Source organism: Carassius gibelio, chromosome B1, assembly GCF_023724105.1.
Source record: "Carassius gibelio isolate Cgi1373 ecotype wild population from Czech Republic chromosome B1, carGib1.2-hapl.c, whole genome shotgun sequence".
Taxonomy (NCBI): Eukaryota; Metazoa; Chordata; class Actinopteri; order Cypriniformes; family Cyprinidae; genus Carassius; species Carassius gibelio.
Window position 1 is genome coordinate 25,741,345 of NC_068396.1, and position 18,402 is coordinate 25,759,746.

The 18,402-nt window shown below is 35.2% G+C and overlaps 1 protein-coding gene across 4 annotated transcripts in view; it reads left to right on the plus strand.

Annotated features, from left to right (window-relative positions):
* The first annotated feature begins 4,178 nt into the window (after nt 1-4,178).
* Nucleotides 4,179-18,402, plus strand: part of LOC127949141 (uncharacterized) — a 54,393-nt gene continuing 40,169 nt past the window's right edge. Inside the window, exons 1-5 of one of the 4 annotated variants that reach the window (XR_008152255.1) lie at nt 4,182-4,552; nt 6,521-6,724; nt 7,557-7,916; nt 8,068-8,394; nt 8,506-11,030. The gene's annotated coding sequence lies outside the window, so the exon portion shown is untranslated. Of the gene's footprint in view, nt 4,553-6,520; nt 6,725-7,556; nt 7,917-8,067; nt 8,395-8,505; nt 11,031-18,402 lie in introns of those variants that run through there. The other 3 variants (XR_008152256.1, XR_008152257.1, XM_052546101.1) reach the window with 3 other exon arrangements.

Genomic DNA, 18,402 nt, shown 5'->3' on the forward strand with positions numbered 1-18,402 from the left:
TTGGTCAGGTAAGTTCTTGCTGCAAGTGGAATAACATTTAGTGTGGACTCTAAAAATCTACAGATACCACTGAGAAGAATTCAAGAATTCAGCCGAATTCAGCTGAAAGGTCTGTAATAGCTCAACTTAATGTTAAAACAGGGATCTGACTGCTTATATGTTACAGAAAAAATCTATTTGTTAATTTCCATTCCAAAATGACAGTATTTAATATTAACAAATACAGAGCGTTATAGAAGTATCTATTTTCAATTGTATTTTATTTAATTTTGGGGTGCAGTGATATTATGTATGAAAACAAAGTTAATAATTTCTACTTCGAATATTTGTCTTGAAGAGGTAACTTTTACAGGAAGTGTTTTTTCTCCCCGAAACTAAAGCTGGATACTGGAGTACCTACAGGCTACATCAGCAATGGGAGTATTCTTAACTGCTCTGACAGGTAAGATCTAAATCTAAACATCCCAAAAGTCTTTAAATAGTGTTATTATGGCACTTACTGTTAATCTGTAATATGGTATATAATTGTCATATATCAATGGCAGATTCTAAATTAATAATTATAAAAATTATTGCAGATGATGACTTTAAAAAAAAATCATATATATTTTTAAATACACCTAATTAAATGATACACAAGTAAATAGCATAATTTAGAAAGCATACTTTAACCGTTTTAGAAGGTTTTGAACTGGTAAACAGCAAAAAATATATATATTTTTTGGTCAGTTCTCCTTGTTTTGCCACTGAAGCGTTTGGAAGCAGTAGAGTTAAAAGAAGTCAGACTTGGAGAGACAGTGGCTCTGATGTGCAACCTGTCTCTCTACTCTGACATCCACTGGCTGAGGATGAGTGAAGGGCGACTGATGGCTCTGATGGTCACAAGTCTGAAAAACACGGGAGAACTGTCTGTTGTCTGGAATTACAATGAAACTCATTTTGAGGGCTTTATGGAGAAGCAGATGACTGGACTGAAAATTCTCCACATCTCCACCTGCGATCTCGCCACATACTATTGTTCAACGTCATATCAAAAACGCTTGGATTTTGATAAAGGAGTGCAACTATATAGTAAGTGTGACATTTCATTTCTTATTTTATATATATATATATATATATATATATATATATATATATATATGTGTGTGTGTGTGTGTGTGTGTGCGCATTATTTTTTATAGTCTGATTGCTCTACTAATTTCTTTTTGTGGTCTTTTTAGCCAACCAACAAGGTAAGCAAAAAAAGTCTATTAACACTAATTTGTAGCCTAAATACATATCCCTGTTGTTTGAATCCAATATAAACAAGTGTAACATTATTTTTTCCAATTACAATTCTCCATTTTTTTTAACTATATTTACTAAAATCTAGGGTTGTCTGCATGTCTTAATGGACCCTCTCTTCATTACCAAGTTTTTGCAGCAGTGCTGAGTTTTGGCCTTCTTGGAATGCTGCTTGCTGCTTCTGTGGTGCATATGAAGACCAGGACAAAAAATGTCAAAAATGATGAGAAGTAAGGGAGCCAAAAAATTAGCATTTGCAATTTTCAAATCCAGGATTGCTTTCAATTAATAGGCTTACTCAGTGTTTTATGTGCTACAAATAAAAGTTGCTTTGAGATCTTTTTGTACGTGTTTATTTTGTTAATCAAATTAACCTTTGAATTAAAAAAGATTTTTAAACTCCAACAATCACTTCCTCGTCTCCACTCTCCCTGTTACATTTGAAGCATTTGAATAAAGAAGAAAAAAAAGGAAACCTATTATTCAAAAACTTTCCAAAGTTTGGAAATTATTGAGCAAATAAATGCAGTTGCCCAATGAACCTCCAAGAGTTATGGGAAGTCCAGTTTAAGAAACCCTGCTCTACAGAATGGCCGGTTTTAAGTTGAAGTCATTTTTGTTGCTTCGTTGTGCCTTGAATGTCAAACTTAAAAATGACATTACAAAAATAGCTCCAATTACTATATAAGCAATTTAACCCTCTGATGCATGAATTATTTCACAACGTAATATTTTTTACGTGTTTGGTTTTACATTGAAAGTAAAAAATCATGTCAATAACTTTTTTATTAAAACTACATATCTGTCCGCTGTAGTGGACACCATGAATCAACGGTATAGTGAGTCAATGGAAGTCATTCACTGGTCTGAAAAAACATGTTTTTAAAATGATTACTAACAGCAAATGGTATGAAAATACATAAGAACATTAAATAACAAGCTATGTCATGAAGGCACAGAAAAGTAAAGTATAACAAACAACAGTGATTGTATGGGGCAGAGGTGTTTTGGGTGGTGGTCTATTCATACACGTGTGTGCACTAATACAAACACACACAAGCACACACACTCGAACACAATCATGCACACATATATCTGCACTCATACAGTTGGCTATACATGTATACCTGCATACACTTTTATGACCTAATAAATCTTGACTGTAAGCATTTAAATAAATGATAACTGAAATAAATTATCATTTGTAGCTGTCTGGTTCATGGAGTATAAAGTATAAAAAGTATAAAAAAAAGGAAAAAACTCAGAATTTCTATATTTCTATACCTTATTCAAAATTATTAAGTGTATGTATAAAATACAATTTAAATATAAAATAAAAATAATGCTAATTTAATATTTAAGTAGAGTCCTACTAAAATGAATGGCAGAAATATTAAGATGTAAGTCAGAATGACAGACATTTCTATGAATAAAATACAATGTAAAGTGAGACAAAAAACTAAGCAGAGTTGAAGATATAATGCTTACTTGGTTAGGAATAGATGATATCAAAATTAACTCGATACATTACATAATGGGCAAACGTAATGGTTTATGTGACATTTATGTGTGACAAAGGGAATAGGCCTATAATGCAGGGGTTTTAAGTGTGTGTACTTAAGCTCGGAATGACCTTAACAAGTATGAAATATACAGTATCCGAAGTGAGTTTTTCAGTTATTATTGCAAATGAATTGATTTACATGTATGTGTGTGTGTGTGTATATATATATATATATTGTTGATAGATGGTTTACATTTAATTTGTCACATTATTAAAGAAATTTGTCTTATTATTTGAGTTAAATTATAATTCTGGGTTTAGCTGGATTTTCTATTTTGACATATTTTGTTGACCCTGGAATAACATTTTATATAAAAATGTAGTTTCGACCATATCCCTACACCTAAACCTAACCTTAACCATGAGTAACTCCCAGTATTTTCCCAGTAAGTTTCCCCAGTATTGAGGCAGCTTTCCACAGAAGATAATGATTTTTGTGAGAATTTTCTTTTCAAATAGAGTTATTAGAAATTTGATTTCACAGGCTTATTATCCAAACCCTATTAGACATAAATGTAATTATCAATGAAGATTCGGGAGGAGCGCGTCAGATACTTAGCCTAATCATCACAGGTGGACCACAATCAAGTAATCAATCCCACAGTATAAATATCGCTGACTTACCTCTATCCATTGACGGTTTATCAGCATCCCTCCTCCACCCCATCTCCTCACTTCAAGTTCACTTTACAGTATACGGGGAAGGGGGGGTACTCTAGGTTCGGGCAATTCCCGAGCTCGGAGCCCTTCCCCGGACAGCACGCCAAATACGCATACCATACCTCAGCTAATTATATGTAAGTTAACTAGTGAAATATATGTTTAAAGATTATGATAAAGTTGAAATAAGAATAAATACAAAATAGAAAAAAATAATTTGTCTTTCCCTCTCCCTCCAAAAGCTAAAGAGGTGAGCTTCAAGAATTAAAATGAGACGTAAATAAAATTTTTTTTGTAAAACAAGTATAGTGAAACATTAGATCTTGTGTTTGTGTGTGATACGGTGCAATCCTTTCGGAGAGAGATGCAAAACTGGTTATGTTCCAGGGATGTTGAATTCCCACCACTCTATGTGAAGGAAGTCAGGTTTGGTATTTTTCTTGAAAACAAAGATTTTGAATTTGTTATTAATTTCCTAGAAGGCTATGTTTTGGATTTTTTTTTTATTCACAAGTGCAGATGGTTGAAATCTAAACCCAACTTTATTCAGTGGTGTAATGAGTTAAAATTCTAATTTACAGGACAAGAATGTACTTGTTTTTAATTTTTATTTTTGTTACAGGCTTTTTTTTGTTGACACTTTATTTTTATTTATTTATTTTGTTCTTCTTTTGGTTATGCTCAACCAAGGCAGAATAAGATTGGATTTATTTTGGAATGTGATTATGTACCTCGTTTGGGTGTAAAGCTGGTTGTAAAGTTCTAGGCCTGCGCTCCAGCTCAGTAGGGGGCATAGTTCATGTTCATACCCCAACCGTACTTGCATGAGCGTGTTCCCCTGAGCAGAAGGTGGCGGTAATGCGCCTATTTATGTTGGTTGCCAGCTGGTGTTAAAAATCAAATCAAGTGACAGGTAATAAATGTATTGTTATTAAAAATTTAGCATATTGTTTTGGTTTATTTTCAAACCGAGTAAGAAGTGGTGGTGAAGAGCACACGAATCTGATAAAACGCTTCGACTTTGGAGAACAACCTGAGCATAAGGTTAGTGAATTGGGCTGAAAGTACCTTTAAGATGCTCTGAAATATAAAAATATGTGATCTTGACACTATCTTGACGTCCCAGACATGAACTTAATGTAACTTCCAGGTTTAACTGTAGTCAATTGTATGCCTTGTTGTTGTTGTTTTTTTAAATTACGTTAGCTCGTTAGCAAATAGAGCTAAGTTACCAGAACTCTGTAAGAGCTCGGTAAAGTACAAATCAAATCACTTTTATTGTCACATCTAATGCGCTACATGAACTGGATATATAAAATGTCATGAGTGTGCATTGGACGGTATATCCAGTGGTAGCATATCGATTATTGTATTAAGTGCAGTGTGTACTTATAGTCTAGTATTGAACTGTGTTAGTGTTAAAGTGCAGTGTGTGGCATATCGTATAGTGGGAGTACGCTGTAGGGAGGGTGTATTAGTTCTGACTGTTCATTAGTAATGCAGACAGTAATGCAGCACGTCAGGATTCTTTCTATAGTGCAGGTGAAGGATGTTTTGGGGATGCTGCGGCTCATTCCAAACTTCCTCAGCCGTGTCAGGAAGAAGAGGCAGTGATGTGCCTTCTTCAGCACTGCATCAGTGTGTGTGTAGACCATGTGAAGTCCTCATTGATGTGAACCCCGAGGAACTTGGTGATGGGTGTGTGTTCTCTGCTCTCACTCCTGAAATCCACCACCAGCTCCTTGGTCTTGTCGATGCTGAGTGTTCTCCTGACCCCATTTAGTCAGGGAGCTCACCTCATCTCTGTAGGCCGTCTCATTTTTGTTTTGAGGAAAACTCACTTGTAGCTCGTTTTCATCACTACAAATGAAAAGCGCATTAATTGTGTAGTAAAAACATTTTGCTCATGATTTATTGATCCAGAAAATTTGAATCTGTGAATATCTTGACAGCTACATCTGCTCTGTGCCACCTTCCTCAATGGATCCAATACAATTTGGATATTGTAGCAAGCGTTCCCAAGATTATGTTATTTCTTTCACTGCTCTCTCCGATTTGGAAAATAACACCACCCATGTGAGAACACTGTTTGTGAAGTACAGCTCAGCATTTAATACCATAGTGCCTGCCCAACTTGTTGCAAAGCTCCAGACTCTGGGACTAAATAGATCTCTTTGAAGCTTGATCCTGGACTTCCTGACAGGCAGAAGTCAGGTGGTCAGAATGGGCAACAATAATGTGTCCTCAGCCCACTCCTTTACTCGTGCACACAGGACTGTGCAGCCACGCACCTCTCTAATGTCATTGTCAAAATTTAGTTGTATTAATAAATAATCATAAAAAATTCTGCCAAAGCAATTATTTTCAAAATGGGTGTTGTAGCATAACCTGCCGGAGAGCAGTGATGTGCAGTGTGTTACAGTGAAGTTATTAACTATTTTGTCCAATAACAATGGTAATAACTATTTTTCATTTTAAATAAGCATAAAACCATGCACAAGCAATTGTTTTCAAAAATAACTTTTGTAGTATAACCAGCAGGAAAGACATGATTTGTGAACTGAATTTGGTGATACTACAGTGTGTTACTGTGATGTTATTGAGTATTTATTAGTAAAATATTTCGTGTTTCACAGGTTGCAGACAGTCCCTTCAGACTTGTCTCTCAGATGCCAGCGCTATGATATCAATGCATTTTGTACAGAGCAGAGGAAAACTACATTGTTTTGAGGAAACTACATTACTACAAATTAAAAGAAGCGTCAATTGTGTAGTAAAAACTTTTTGCCTGGGAGTTATTGATCCATAAAAGTTGAATCTGAGAATATCTTACCAACTTTAGCAAACTAATTACTTTGGTTCTGGCACTGGCCCTCTAGGGTAGATTTAATAGTCATTCATATTTATTTATTAAATAGACTTAATAAAAAATATAGAACAAAATTGTGATGATGATTGAAGAGAAAGAGGACTCAAATGCGAGGGCAATAACGATAGTCTTTAATTAAACAGTCAAGCCACAGGTAAATCCAACAAAGGCGTGGGAGAAATGGATGAAACAGAGGATGACCCGTAGACTGGGTTGTACAAACAAACTCAGATGACCTCTGTGGCAGGAACGACCAGCAGACTGGCGGGCCAGAGGCTTAACAGGGCTCACGGAGGAACCGGCGGCCGGTGCTCGCAGAGCGGGGAGGCCGAGGCGTTATACAGCAGGTAAGGTTCTGTGGGTGCAAATGGTGAGCACAGAGTAATTCCGCCAGTGGTTGTGATCTACTAACCAAACCCCGACAGGACAGGACCAACTGAATGTGTAGGCGAACAATGACCGATGCTCATTAGGTGACAACAATCTGACAAAGAGACAAGAAAACGAGAGGGTAGAAGTAGCCATGATAATGAGGCAGGATGAGAAACAGGTGGAGGGGAATTATCTTAATGAGAAGTGAAGACAGCTGTGAAACAGAAACGGAGAGTGAGGGAGAAAAGGAGAAGAGAAACCAGCAGAGGGAGACAGAGAGAGAGAGACAGGATCATGACAAGGCCATGACAAAAATGTTCTTACACTGCTTGGAGATCACATAATTGACTTTTGATTTACAATAAAAATAAATGATTTTATATGATCATATTTTACATAATAAATATAGTGACTATCTTTTAAAGTGGACACCCAGCTAAGTGAATTACAGTGTGTTGACAATCTAACCATGTCATGTCAACAAATGAAAAAGTCTTTTTTTTTTTTTTTTCTTGTGCAATTTTAGCCCAACTACCATACTTGTACATATTCCTCAATAATTGAAAAACAATTTAATTACTTTGAACAGAACTAAAAAATTACTAACAACTGTTAACCTAGTGATGAATCTGTCAGCTTTTTGTCTGCGATTTCATCAATGGTCATCTGTTTTTGTGCCATCTACTTCTAGAAGAAAGTAAAATCAAATTTGCCTTTAGTCCCATTGCACCCTATTCTATTATCTCTACATTTAAGTTATATTAAAGTGCATTTAACCTAATAACTTGTTTTCTATCTTTTTTTTAGGACTTTGATTTAGGTTTGGACACAACTAAGCCAACCACAACATCGATTGGAACATCTGCAAAATGACGTATAAAACAACTTTCATGCTAATGCTCATGTCAGAATTGGCATTCCCTGTACTGACATTGTCAACTAGTCGCCCTGTGGCAGTTATTCTGGGGGAACGTGCCATTCTCCCTTGTAAAAACACATGTACTGGACCTTTAACCTGGACATTTACTGGTGGTAGGAAGAGACTGGAGGTTTTGAAAGTTGTACCGAAGGAGGTGGCTTTAAAACCAGATTGAGCCTTTCCACTGAAAAGACCAAGAATGGAGATCTGTTCAACAGTTCTCTGCAATTCATTTTTAGAAGTTCTGTGTAAGTTCTGTTTCTTATTTCATTAGTTCAGGAAAACATTTAATGAATATATAGTAGTGTATAGTCATCTATTTTACCATTAGCAGATATATGAGCTTCTAGTCATGGTTAATTGTTATCTAATCATTTATCTATTGCTTTCTACTACTAGTCCCTGTCCCTGTAACAGTAAATGTGTCAGTTAGGGAAGACGTGACACTACCTTGCTATGCTTATACTGACAAAGAGGTTGCTGACGATGCTGTAAACATCCTGTGGAAAAAGGGTGACCATATAGCTGTGCAAGTTCAAAATGGAATTACGAACTATGGCTCAGGTTATGCAGAGAGGGCCTTTGTTGCAGTAAGTGGTTATAAAGATGGAGACCTTTCCTTTTCAATACGCAGAGCCACCACATTAGACCAAGGACTATACCAGTGTTAACACAGCACAGAAGAGGAAAATGGATACCCAGGAGCTGTTGTTCTCAACATTGAAGGTATTAAAATGTTTATTTGCATTAACAATGTTCACATTGTTTACAGTGTTTCTTTCTGCCACAAAAGGGAAAGTGTCTGTTAATTGAAACATTTCCATTGTTTATCCTCAGCTTATCAGAGTCTGGTGATTTTCTTACCTTGGATTTGTTCGTCTCAGACCCTGTGACAATAAGTTTCACCAGTGCTAATACAACAGAGATCCTGCTCTGCAGTGTAGAGAGAAGCATTGCTACATGTAGCCCTGACTACACTCACAGAGTGTCTGTCGTCGATACCTCCCTTGTGCTGCATGAATTAACGGGATCTGATGCTGGATTCTTTACAGTGAAAGACAAGATGGATGTAATGGTTGCCATTTACAATGTTGCTGTGAAAAGTATGTTTTAAGTTTTGTACATTTTACATACTGTTCACTAGAAGGTGCAATATGTTATAAAATGATTGTAATAATATTAACTCCATAACTAAAGGAAGAAGGAGGCAGGAACCGGCGCACAAACCAAAATTAAACTTTAATATTCAAAATAAACAAAAAGCAGCACACCAGCCCCTCACGGAAGACTGGTGTGCATAAATAAAAAGCAAACACATAAAATATGGTCCAGGCCTGGTCCTCTCTCGTCCTTCACTATAGTCGCTCCAGTTTTATATCCTTCCATCTCCCACGTGGGACTCGATACCGGCGGTGGGGCGCAGGTGCAGCTCATCTCCAATCACTACACCTGGCCTCACTCCTCGTTCCCACGCCTCTCGGCCCCGCCCCACTCGCCACAATGATTTACAGGCTTAATGATTGGTCTGTATTACTTTCTATGTCTTCTACAGGTCTGGAGACTTGTGAGGTTGGGAAAACGCATAGTATTATTCTGATACCAATGACTGGTTTCATTCTCATTTGCGCTGGTCTGTACATTGGGATTAAAATCAGAGAAAAAAAAACAGCCAAACATCGAAGGGCATGTTTAAACTTTCCTGAAATAAGGCTTTATCAATTCAAGACCAAGGAAAAGGGACCAGATGTCCTGTATCAGTGACATGCTGTTGTACCTCAAACTGTCCGATTTATATATCCACAAAAGTGACTACACTACTTATGGCCATCACATAAAAAGGTCTAAATCCTGGGTCTGTGGAAAATAATAAAAGGTTCTCTCTTCCATAGGACCTTAGTTTTCCCAACAAGCCCCACTCCCCTTTTTTTTCTTACTTGTAATTTCCTCACCACAGCATGTCTATTGTTATGAACAGAACTGTGTCCACCTTGTTAAAACACCCACCTAATTTCAATTTGTTAGCACAGAATGTTATTCATTTTATATATAATTACATGCAAATATACACTACCAGTCAAAAGTTCCAGTCATTTCTTCTGCTCACCAAGCCTGCATTTATTTGATCCAAAGTACAGCAAGAGCAGTAATATTGTGAAATATTTTTACTATGTGAAATAATTGCTTTTGATTGGAATATATTTTATATATAGGGTGCTTTAAATCGATGAAATGATGATAAAGACATTTGTAATATTACATAAGATTTCAGTTTTTTTATGTAACTTTACAGTAGATATTGATTTCCTTTAGAAGAGCATTGAATGTTGATGATAATGGGATGCTACTGATAGCCTCAATGAGGTTAATAAAGTGGATTCTATAAAATATATTGATAGTAAAAAAAAAAAGTAATATACAATTGTATTTGCCAAAGAGCTGAATTCAGTTTTGGATTTTTGAAATGTTGTTGTTTTTTCAGTATATTCAAAAAGTGAAAAAATGTATATTTTAATATTTATATAAAAAATGTAAATTGTAACTCCATGTTGTTTTAATTTCCTTTTTTTTTTTTTATTTTGGATGTCTTGTTTTAATTGCATATGCTTCTATTTTGTTGTAGTTTCAAAAAGAAAAAAGAAAGAAAAAAAGATTTTATAGAGAAATCAGTATTGATATCATTGAGTCTTAGATCTTTGAGTTCAGCTCGTGAAAAATCCACTGTATACTGTAAACTTGGCTTTATGTGTGATTTATTTTTTATTTTTTGTAATCTTTTTTATTTTCTTAAATATTACCATAAAAACTTTTTTTTTTTTTTTTTTTTTTACCAAAATATGTTGCAATGAGACATCTTCTGATTCTTAATTGGGCACATTTTGAAGCACCATAATACTGTGGTTTTCAATCCTATGGGTTTGGGAGATATGCTACAGTTTTTATTAATTTAATTATCTATGTGTGTTTGAATGAGCTTTTTTCTATTTCTATTATCGTGTATTAACATTTTATGTAATGTTCTGGCTGCTTGTCATAATGAATACCATAGTTTGATAGAAACAATATAGTTCTAAACTAACATAACTTTTACTTGCCCTCAGAAATTCAAAACTAAGTCTGAATTTTTGCCATTAGAATGATGAATTGAGTCCCAAATCAGACTTTATTGACTTACTCTTTTAAAAAGTGTCAGCTTTTACAAATGTACAGTTGGTAAAAATGTATATCTGCAATTCAGTGCAATATCACTGCTTTACTGTGGAATTTCCGTTTTCAATGTACTAAATTGTTAAATATTACTGATAACTTATTGTGGAATGCAACAATACTGCAGTGTTTTAATAAAAATGATTGCTGAATCCAAATGACAGCTACACTGTCATGTGTATGTAAAATACAATTTGGTGAGTGGGCTCCCCATCTTCAAGTGAATCAGTTTACATGATGGTGAAGTTTGTATTAACTTAAATACTGAAACCACTATTTAAAAACTTCTGAAAACTCAACTCCATTCATGACAGCCATAACCACAACCACATTTTGCAAACAGGATGACATGCTATTTTCTATATCTTTCTTGTTTTCTGCCTGAAGAGAACTTTAGTTTACAAAACCATGAATGTATATTGTATATAAAGTGTCCTGCTGCTAATCAGATGGTTCATGATTTTTCCCCCAACATGATTTTGACATGCAATCTCTTGAGTCTCCAAACCATTGCTTTTTTTAACTACTATTCAAAAATGTTTCCCAATGTTATCCAATGTCTTTATGAATACACTTGACTCATTTTCAAAACAAAAATTCATGTAGGCTAGTTTGTGGCTTTCACGCCTAAATCTGTATGTGCATGAGTAAACCTATTTCCTTTGGCCAAACAACTTCCTGCTGCAAATGAGAACATTGTCATGCCTCTGATCTCAGAACAGACTTTGGTATCTGAATTGTCACATACAGTGACAAGAAAATCTGATCCCAGTACAGCACCCAGCAGTAAACCTCGGAGAAAGAACAAAGAGCAGTCTCATTTCACCTGAATCGCAAGTGAGAACATAACTTGCAAAATACTTCATTTCTCAATTCCACATCTCATTTCTTCTTCTTCTTTTTTTTTAATTCTTAAATTATCTTTATTGGCTAAGCATATTTTAGTGGGGAATTACTTTATCTGTATTTCATAGGTTACCAATAACAGCACAGATGGAAATTTTAAATACCCACGCACACTGAGAGCGAGCAGAAAGTGGGTTTTACTTCCTTTGGAAATCTAGCAGTTCTTCAGCAATCAAGCAAACACTGAACTATGACTACACTTTCACAATGGTGTTACCATGTTTAATCGCCCTTACAGGTAAAGTGATGTTTTTGTTGTTGTACTTTAAAAGCTAAAATAACTGCAATCATTGCACCAAATCATTACTTTGATATATCTTTCATATATATAATTATATAAATATATACATATATATATTTAGCAGTTGTAAACAAGCTGGATAAAATCCCGTTGCTTGCTTTCTGTCAGTTCTCCTCGTTTCACCACCGAAGCGTTTGGAAGCAGTAGAGTTAAAAGAAGTCAGACTCGGAGAGACAGTGGCTCTGATGTGCAACCTGTCTCTCTACTCTGAGATCCACTGGCTGAGGATGAGTGAGGGCCGGCTGATGGCTCTGATGGTCACAAGTCTGAAACACACTGGAGAACTGTCTGTTGTCTGGAATTACAATGAAACTCATTTTGAGGGCTTTATGGAGAAGCAGATGACTGGACTGAAAATTCTCCACGTCTCCACCAGCGATCTCGCCACATACTATTGTTCAACGTCATATCAAAAACGCTTGGATTTTGATAAAGGAGTGCAACTATATAGTAAGTGTGACATTTAATTTCTTATGAAATGAAATATGGGGCCATTGTTTCTATTGGATTCTTTTTGCTTATATATATATATATATATATATATATATATATATATATATATATATATATATATATGTGTGTATTTTTTTTTTTTTTAGCAAATCAACAAAGTAAACAAAAACCATCTGATAATGTACGAGGTGAGAGTCAAAAGCTTTTTTCTAAGGATTTACAGAGCCACATTTGAAGGCCTACTTCTACTGGTGTATCTCTGTTTGTATAAAGTAAATCTAGTATAAAAGCATTTCAAAAAATGTTTCCTGGCCCTCAAATTTGATTCTTATTTATTACTTTGTTATTTCAACAGATTTGTCAGGAGGAGTGAAACAAACAGATTTATCAGGAGGTTTTAGCGGAGCCTCTCTACATTACCAAGTTTTTGCAGCAGTTTTGTGTTTTGGTCTACTGGTAATGTTACTAGCGATTTCTGTGGTGCATATTAAGACAAAAAACGAAACAAAACCCCATTTACAACCATAAAAGTATGTCAATGCCTTGGGTATTAACTTTTTTGTTATCATTTATTTTCATAAAACTAACATTGCCCTGTCATATTGTGGTAGACAGACTTTAAAATATATTTAGGGCTCAAGCCCGAAGGGGCGAAGAGCCCTATTGTTCTTCTAAGGATTATTTAGGGCTCAAGCCCGAAGGGGCGAAGAGCCCTATTGTTCTTCTAAGGATTATTCTTGTTATTAGGGCTCAAGCCCGAAGGGGCGAAGAGCCCTATTGTTCTTCTAAGGATTATTCTTGTTATTAGGGCTCAAGCCCAAAGGGCGAGAGGCCTATTGTTTTCCTTAGGATTATTTTTTATTATTATTATTATTATTATTATTATTATTATTATTTTTTTCCAACGTCTCGGGGGCTTTTGGGGCCCTTAACATGCTTAAAAAGTCTTGAAAATTGGCACACAGATTGGAACCTGCGGCCATTAGGGCCGGGCAGAGACTGATACACGGGCGTGGCACAGGGGCTCTACAGCGCCCCCTGGAATATGGAGGGCCATATATCATACATTCTTGCTCGTAGACGTATGAAACTCGGTACACATATAAATCTCATCAATCCAAACAACTTTTGTATTGCATATCATAGGCTCCGCCCAACAGGAAGTTGGCTATTTAGGGTTTAGTATTCAAATTTTTCGTCAAAGTTGTGGGGGCTTTTGGGGTCCTTAACATACTCAAAAACTCTTGAAAATTTGCGCACACTTTGGAATCTGTGGCCTTTAGGAGCCTGCAGAGGCTGGGACCCGGGCGTGGCACAGGGGCTCTACGGCGCCCCCTGGAACACAGTCAGAAATGTTGATGTATAGCTCACACATACTTGCACATATTCATATGAAACTCAGTACACATATAGATCTCATCGTGCCGAACAACTTTCGTATTGCATGTCATAGGCTCCGCCCATCAGGAAGTCAGCTATTTAGAGTTATGTAAAAAGCGCATGCTCTGGAATTTGAAATACTTGTCATAGGTTTTTTGCTCGATTGCCGCCAAACTTGGTCAACATGATCTCAAGACACTGGGGATGAAAAATTGCCAGGGGATTTTTGATATCTCGAACGGTTTGCTCGTGGCGAGGCATTGAAATTATGGCGAGAAATGAGAAACAGGAAGTGTCTAATACCGTCCACATACATTTCCTGATTTTAATCAAACTTCATCAGATTATTCGTTGTATGATGTCGATCGCATATATGTGACTATTAGGAGTCAAAGTTATAGCGCCACCAACTGGCAGAAGGAAGTGTGTCATTTTCAAAATGATTTGAATTCAGCATCTTATTATTACTCGATTTGCTTCAAACTTCATCAGAATAATGTTAAAACACAGCCGATATAAATCTGCAAGGGGGATATTGATATCTAAAAAATTGTTGCCGTGGCAACATGTCAAACTGGAATACTTCTCAGGTGATTTTGAGGCAAATAACATACTTAGAATTTCACAAAACTCTGAACACACATCAGTATTTCTGATAGGAACTTAAATTGTGAATGGATTTTGGATAGCTTGAATGGTTTTGCCGTGGTGATTTTTTGAAATGACCTTACAAAGGGAATCATTATTGTATTTTTAAATTGCAGCTTCCAAACACGTCAAAGAATTTTTTCATACAGATGAAAAAGTCATTCTGAGGAAATATGCATAGTTTCACGACTTTACAACACTGTATGGATAACAGAAAATTTAAAAACTGTCAGACATCTCATCTCACTTTGTCCCTCTGTTTGAGTATATGTGCTTCAGACTTCCATTGTCTGAGAGAAATAGCGCCCCTACAGGTTCAATTCCCGGACTTTTACTTTCACTTTTAAATCGGTTAAAAATACAAATAAATACTTAGATTTAATTCACACTGACAAGCTAAACCAACATATCTGATTATTACCGGTTCAGGGCTCATGGATAAATTATTTCTGGCCAGAGATACGTGAGAAATAGGAGAGATGAATCACCGCTGTGACCACGAGCGTCTGGAGTAAAGAGCTCAGAGAAAACGAATTTATTCCTGTTTTAAAGCTTTTAAAAATAAATTATTACAGCGATATCACACAATCAACCAATTAGAACACACCAAGAGCTAAATTAAGATGTTTTTGAACTGTGTGTGTGTGAAAATGAAATATTTGTGGCTGCCTATCTGAAATCACCGCCTCCGATCAGCGCGTACAGTGTCCAGCTCAAAACAAACGAATTTATTCTTGTTTAAGAGCTTTTTTAAATAAAACATTACCACAAATGCACACAATAAACCCATTGTAACACTACAAGAGCTAAATGCAGGTGTTTGTGACCTGTTTAAGTGTGCAAGACTATTTGAAAGCGCGACTGGCAGAATAACATATATCTCTCGAGCTGCAGGATTCTGGCTTTCGTCGTACGAACGAACACATCACGGACAAGATTATTTCAAAATACATAATAGCTTGGCGAATATAAACGAAAACAGCCACGTGAACATAAACTGGATCTACTGGATTTGAATATTAAAGTGACCACATTTACCACTTGCTTCTGTCTTCAATTTTAATCTATATTAAAAAGGAAACTCATTCGACTTGGCTGCTTTTTTAATGTGTGCGTATTTATTTATTTACCTTTTTATACATTTTGTATAATTTCATAGTTTGTGTATTACAATTATAAAAACAAAAATAAATTTAGCCACTCACATAGAAATAGCTTAGGCCTTAACCTTTTTCTGACAGTTTTAGGGATTTTTAAAAATCCTAAAAAAAAACTTATTTGTGCTGCAAATAATAATTTCAAACTCATTTGATACTGACCTATGACATCCTGTGACATTATATTTATTCGAATTTACATAATCTCATAGATGTAACAGTAAATCTGTTCAGCTCACAGATCAATACTAAGCTGTAATGCAAGCAGAACTTTCACAAATGCTTATGAGTCATTTAAGGATTTGATAACACTGTAAAATAATGTCTAATTTGTTAACATTAGCAAATGCATTGATAACACTTTATAATAACTGTACTCATTAGTAAATAGTCAGTTCATGCTTTATAAAGCCTTGTCCCAATATTAATAGTCAGTAGTAAGCAGTTTATAAATACAGCTATAAATAGCTTGTCCTTGGTTTATAAGCACATTTATTAAAAAGGAGAGTAAAGGGTCAGTTATCTTCCTATGAAAAATAAAAGATAAAAATAAACAAACAACAACACAGATTGATACAGAACTCAGAAATTTTATTGTGGATTTATGATAAAATCAGCCTGTAAATGAATTCATACTCCTCCTCATACTACTCCATACTCCTTTTTCAACATGATGCCAATATACTGAGATATTAAATTGTGAATGGGTTTAGGATAGCTTAAATGGTGTTGCCATAGAGATTTATTAAAGTAACATAAAAAATACAATAGTTATTTTACTATATCTTTAAAATTTTTCATTCTAACTCTTCATAGTTTTTTATATAAGTAGAAGTCCTCATTTGAAGGAAGCACAGTAAGTTTCATAGCTTTATCATTTTCAAGAGCCAGCATAAAATTAAAACTATCATAACTTATAAATCAAGCTTGCAATTCTTAGTACCAATAATGGCCACCAGAGGGAGCTATAGGATTACTTTTAAATAATTATTGGAGAAACGAGTATGATTTAAATAATTTATAGAAATCTTTCAAATAAAATAATATGTATTTTAGGAATTTTACTGATAAAATGACCCTCACTTAATTAGAATAACAAGCTGAAGTATTGTGAACTGTATATTAAGAATAATTCTTAATAGGCTTTATGGACAGATACGTTTTAAGTGACTCTTGAAGGTTCAGCACCACATCCTCTTTTACCACTGTTTAAAGAATTAATCTTACAGAACAGGTGTGAATGAATTTTGGATAGCTTGAATGGTTTTGTCGTGGTGATTTTTTGAAATAATAGTAAAAAAGGAACCAGTAAAAAAAAGTGCAGCTTCTAAACACTTCAAAAAAATGTACACATAGAAGACAAGTCATTCTGAGGAAATATGCATAGTTTCATGACTATACAACATTATATGGATGACAGAAAATTAAAAAACATACATCTGATGTCACTCTGTCCCTCTGTCACTGTGTGTGTGTGTTTGTGTGTGTTTTAAGTGAATTAGGTGTGAAACTATCAGTGAGCATTTAGTCTCCAGCGCCAACATTTTACAGAACTGCCACTTTCCTGGAGTCTCAGAATTACAATGTGTCAGGTTCTGAGAGATCTAAGATTCCAAAAAAATATTTAATTAGAATACCATGAAGTATTGTGAAATACTATATATTAAGACTTTATATATAGGCTTAATGAACAGATTAGACTGACTCGTGAAGGAACAGCACCACCTCCTCTTGTTTGATGGTTTGAGGAATATATCTTCCAGAATCCGGGATTAAGATTTAGGAGCTCATTTTTATTCCACCTCCTTTCCTGAAAGTCTGTCTTGCAGAATTGACTAAAAATTAATCTTCACATTAATTCCTAATTCTTTTGCAATTCTTTTGTCAGTTCTTCTTGACCTGTTTTTCTCTTCCAGCTTTCCTGGACTATTGTATAGCACTCATAAATGATTAAATAAAAAAAAATGGTAGTTATTAAGATTGATATGGTTTGGAATTGGTAAAATGTGCTTGGAAAAAAATCACAATAAAACAATGTTTTAATGTTTAAGTTTGGAATATTAACTGACATGAATGAATGCTATATAAATATTGTTCATGTTAACATAATGTTTATAAATGAAATCTTATTGTAAAGTGTTACTAAAGTTATATATATATATATATATATATATATATATATATATATATTGTTCTGTGAATGTGATTTTAAAGTCTAGATGATTCGGATTAACCCTTTAACTGCCATATCAAGTTCAAGTTCAAGTTCAATTTATTTGTATAGCGCATTTACAACAGCCTCCTGGCTGACCAAAGTGCTTTAACATAAGAGCAAGAATATTACACATACATAAAAATAGACCAGACAAAAAATTTAAAACCACCCATTTCAAAATGTAGCATAACACAGTAGTCAGTACACTAAGGAAAATAAAAAAGTTTTTAGCAAAGATTTAAAAATAGACAAGGAAGGGGCCAGTCTGAACTCTAAAGGCAGGGTATTCCAGAGTCGTGGCCCAGCCACTGCAAATGCACGCTCCCCTCTACGCTCCCCTCTATCCTTTAAAACCTCACTGCCAGAGGGATATTGTGAATGCATGTGCCCGCTGGGCACAGTTTACCTGATGCCACCGGGGTGGTGATGGCATTGGTGGCTTGAGCCCGCCATCGCTGCTTGCAGCTATA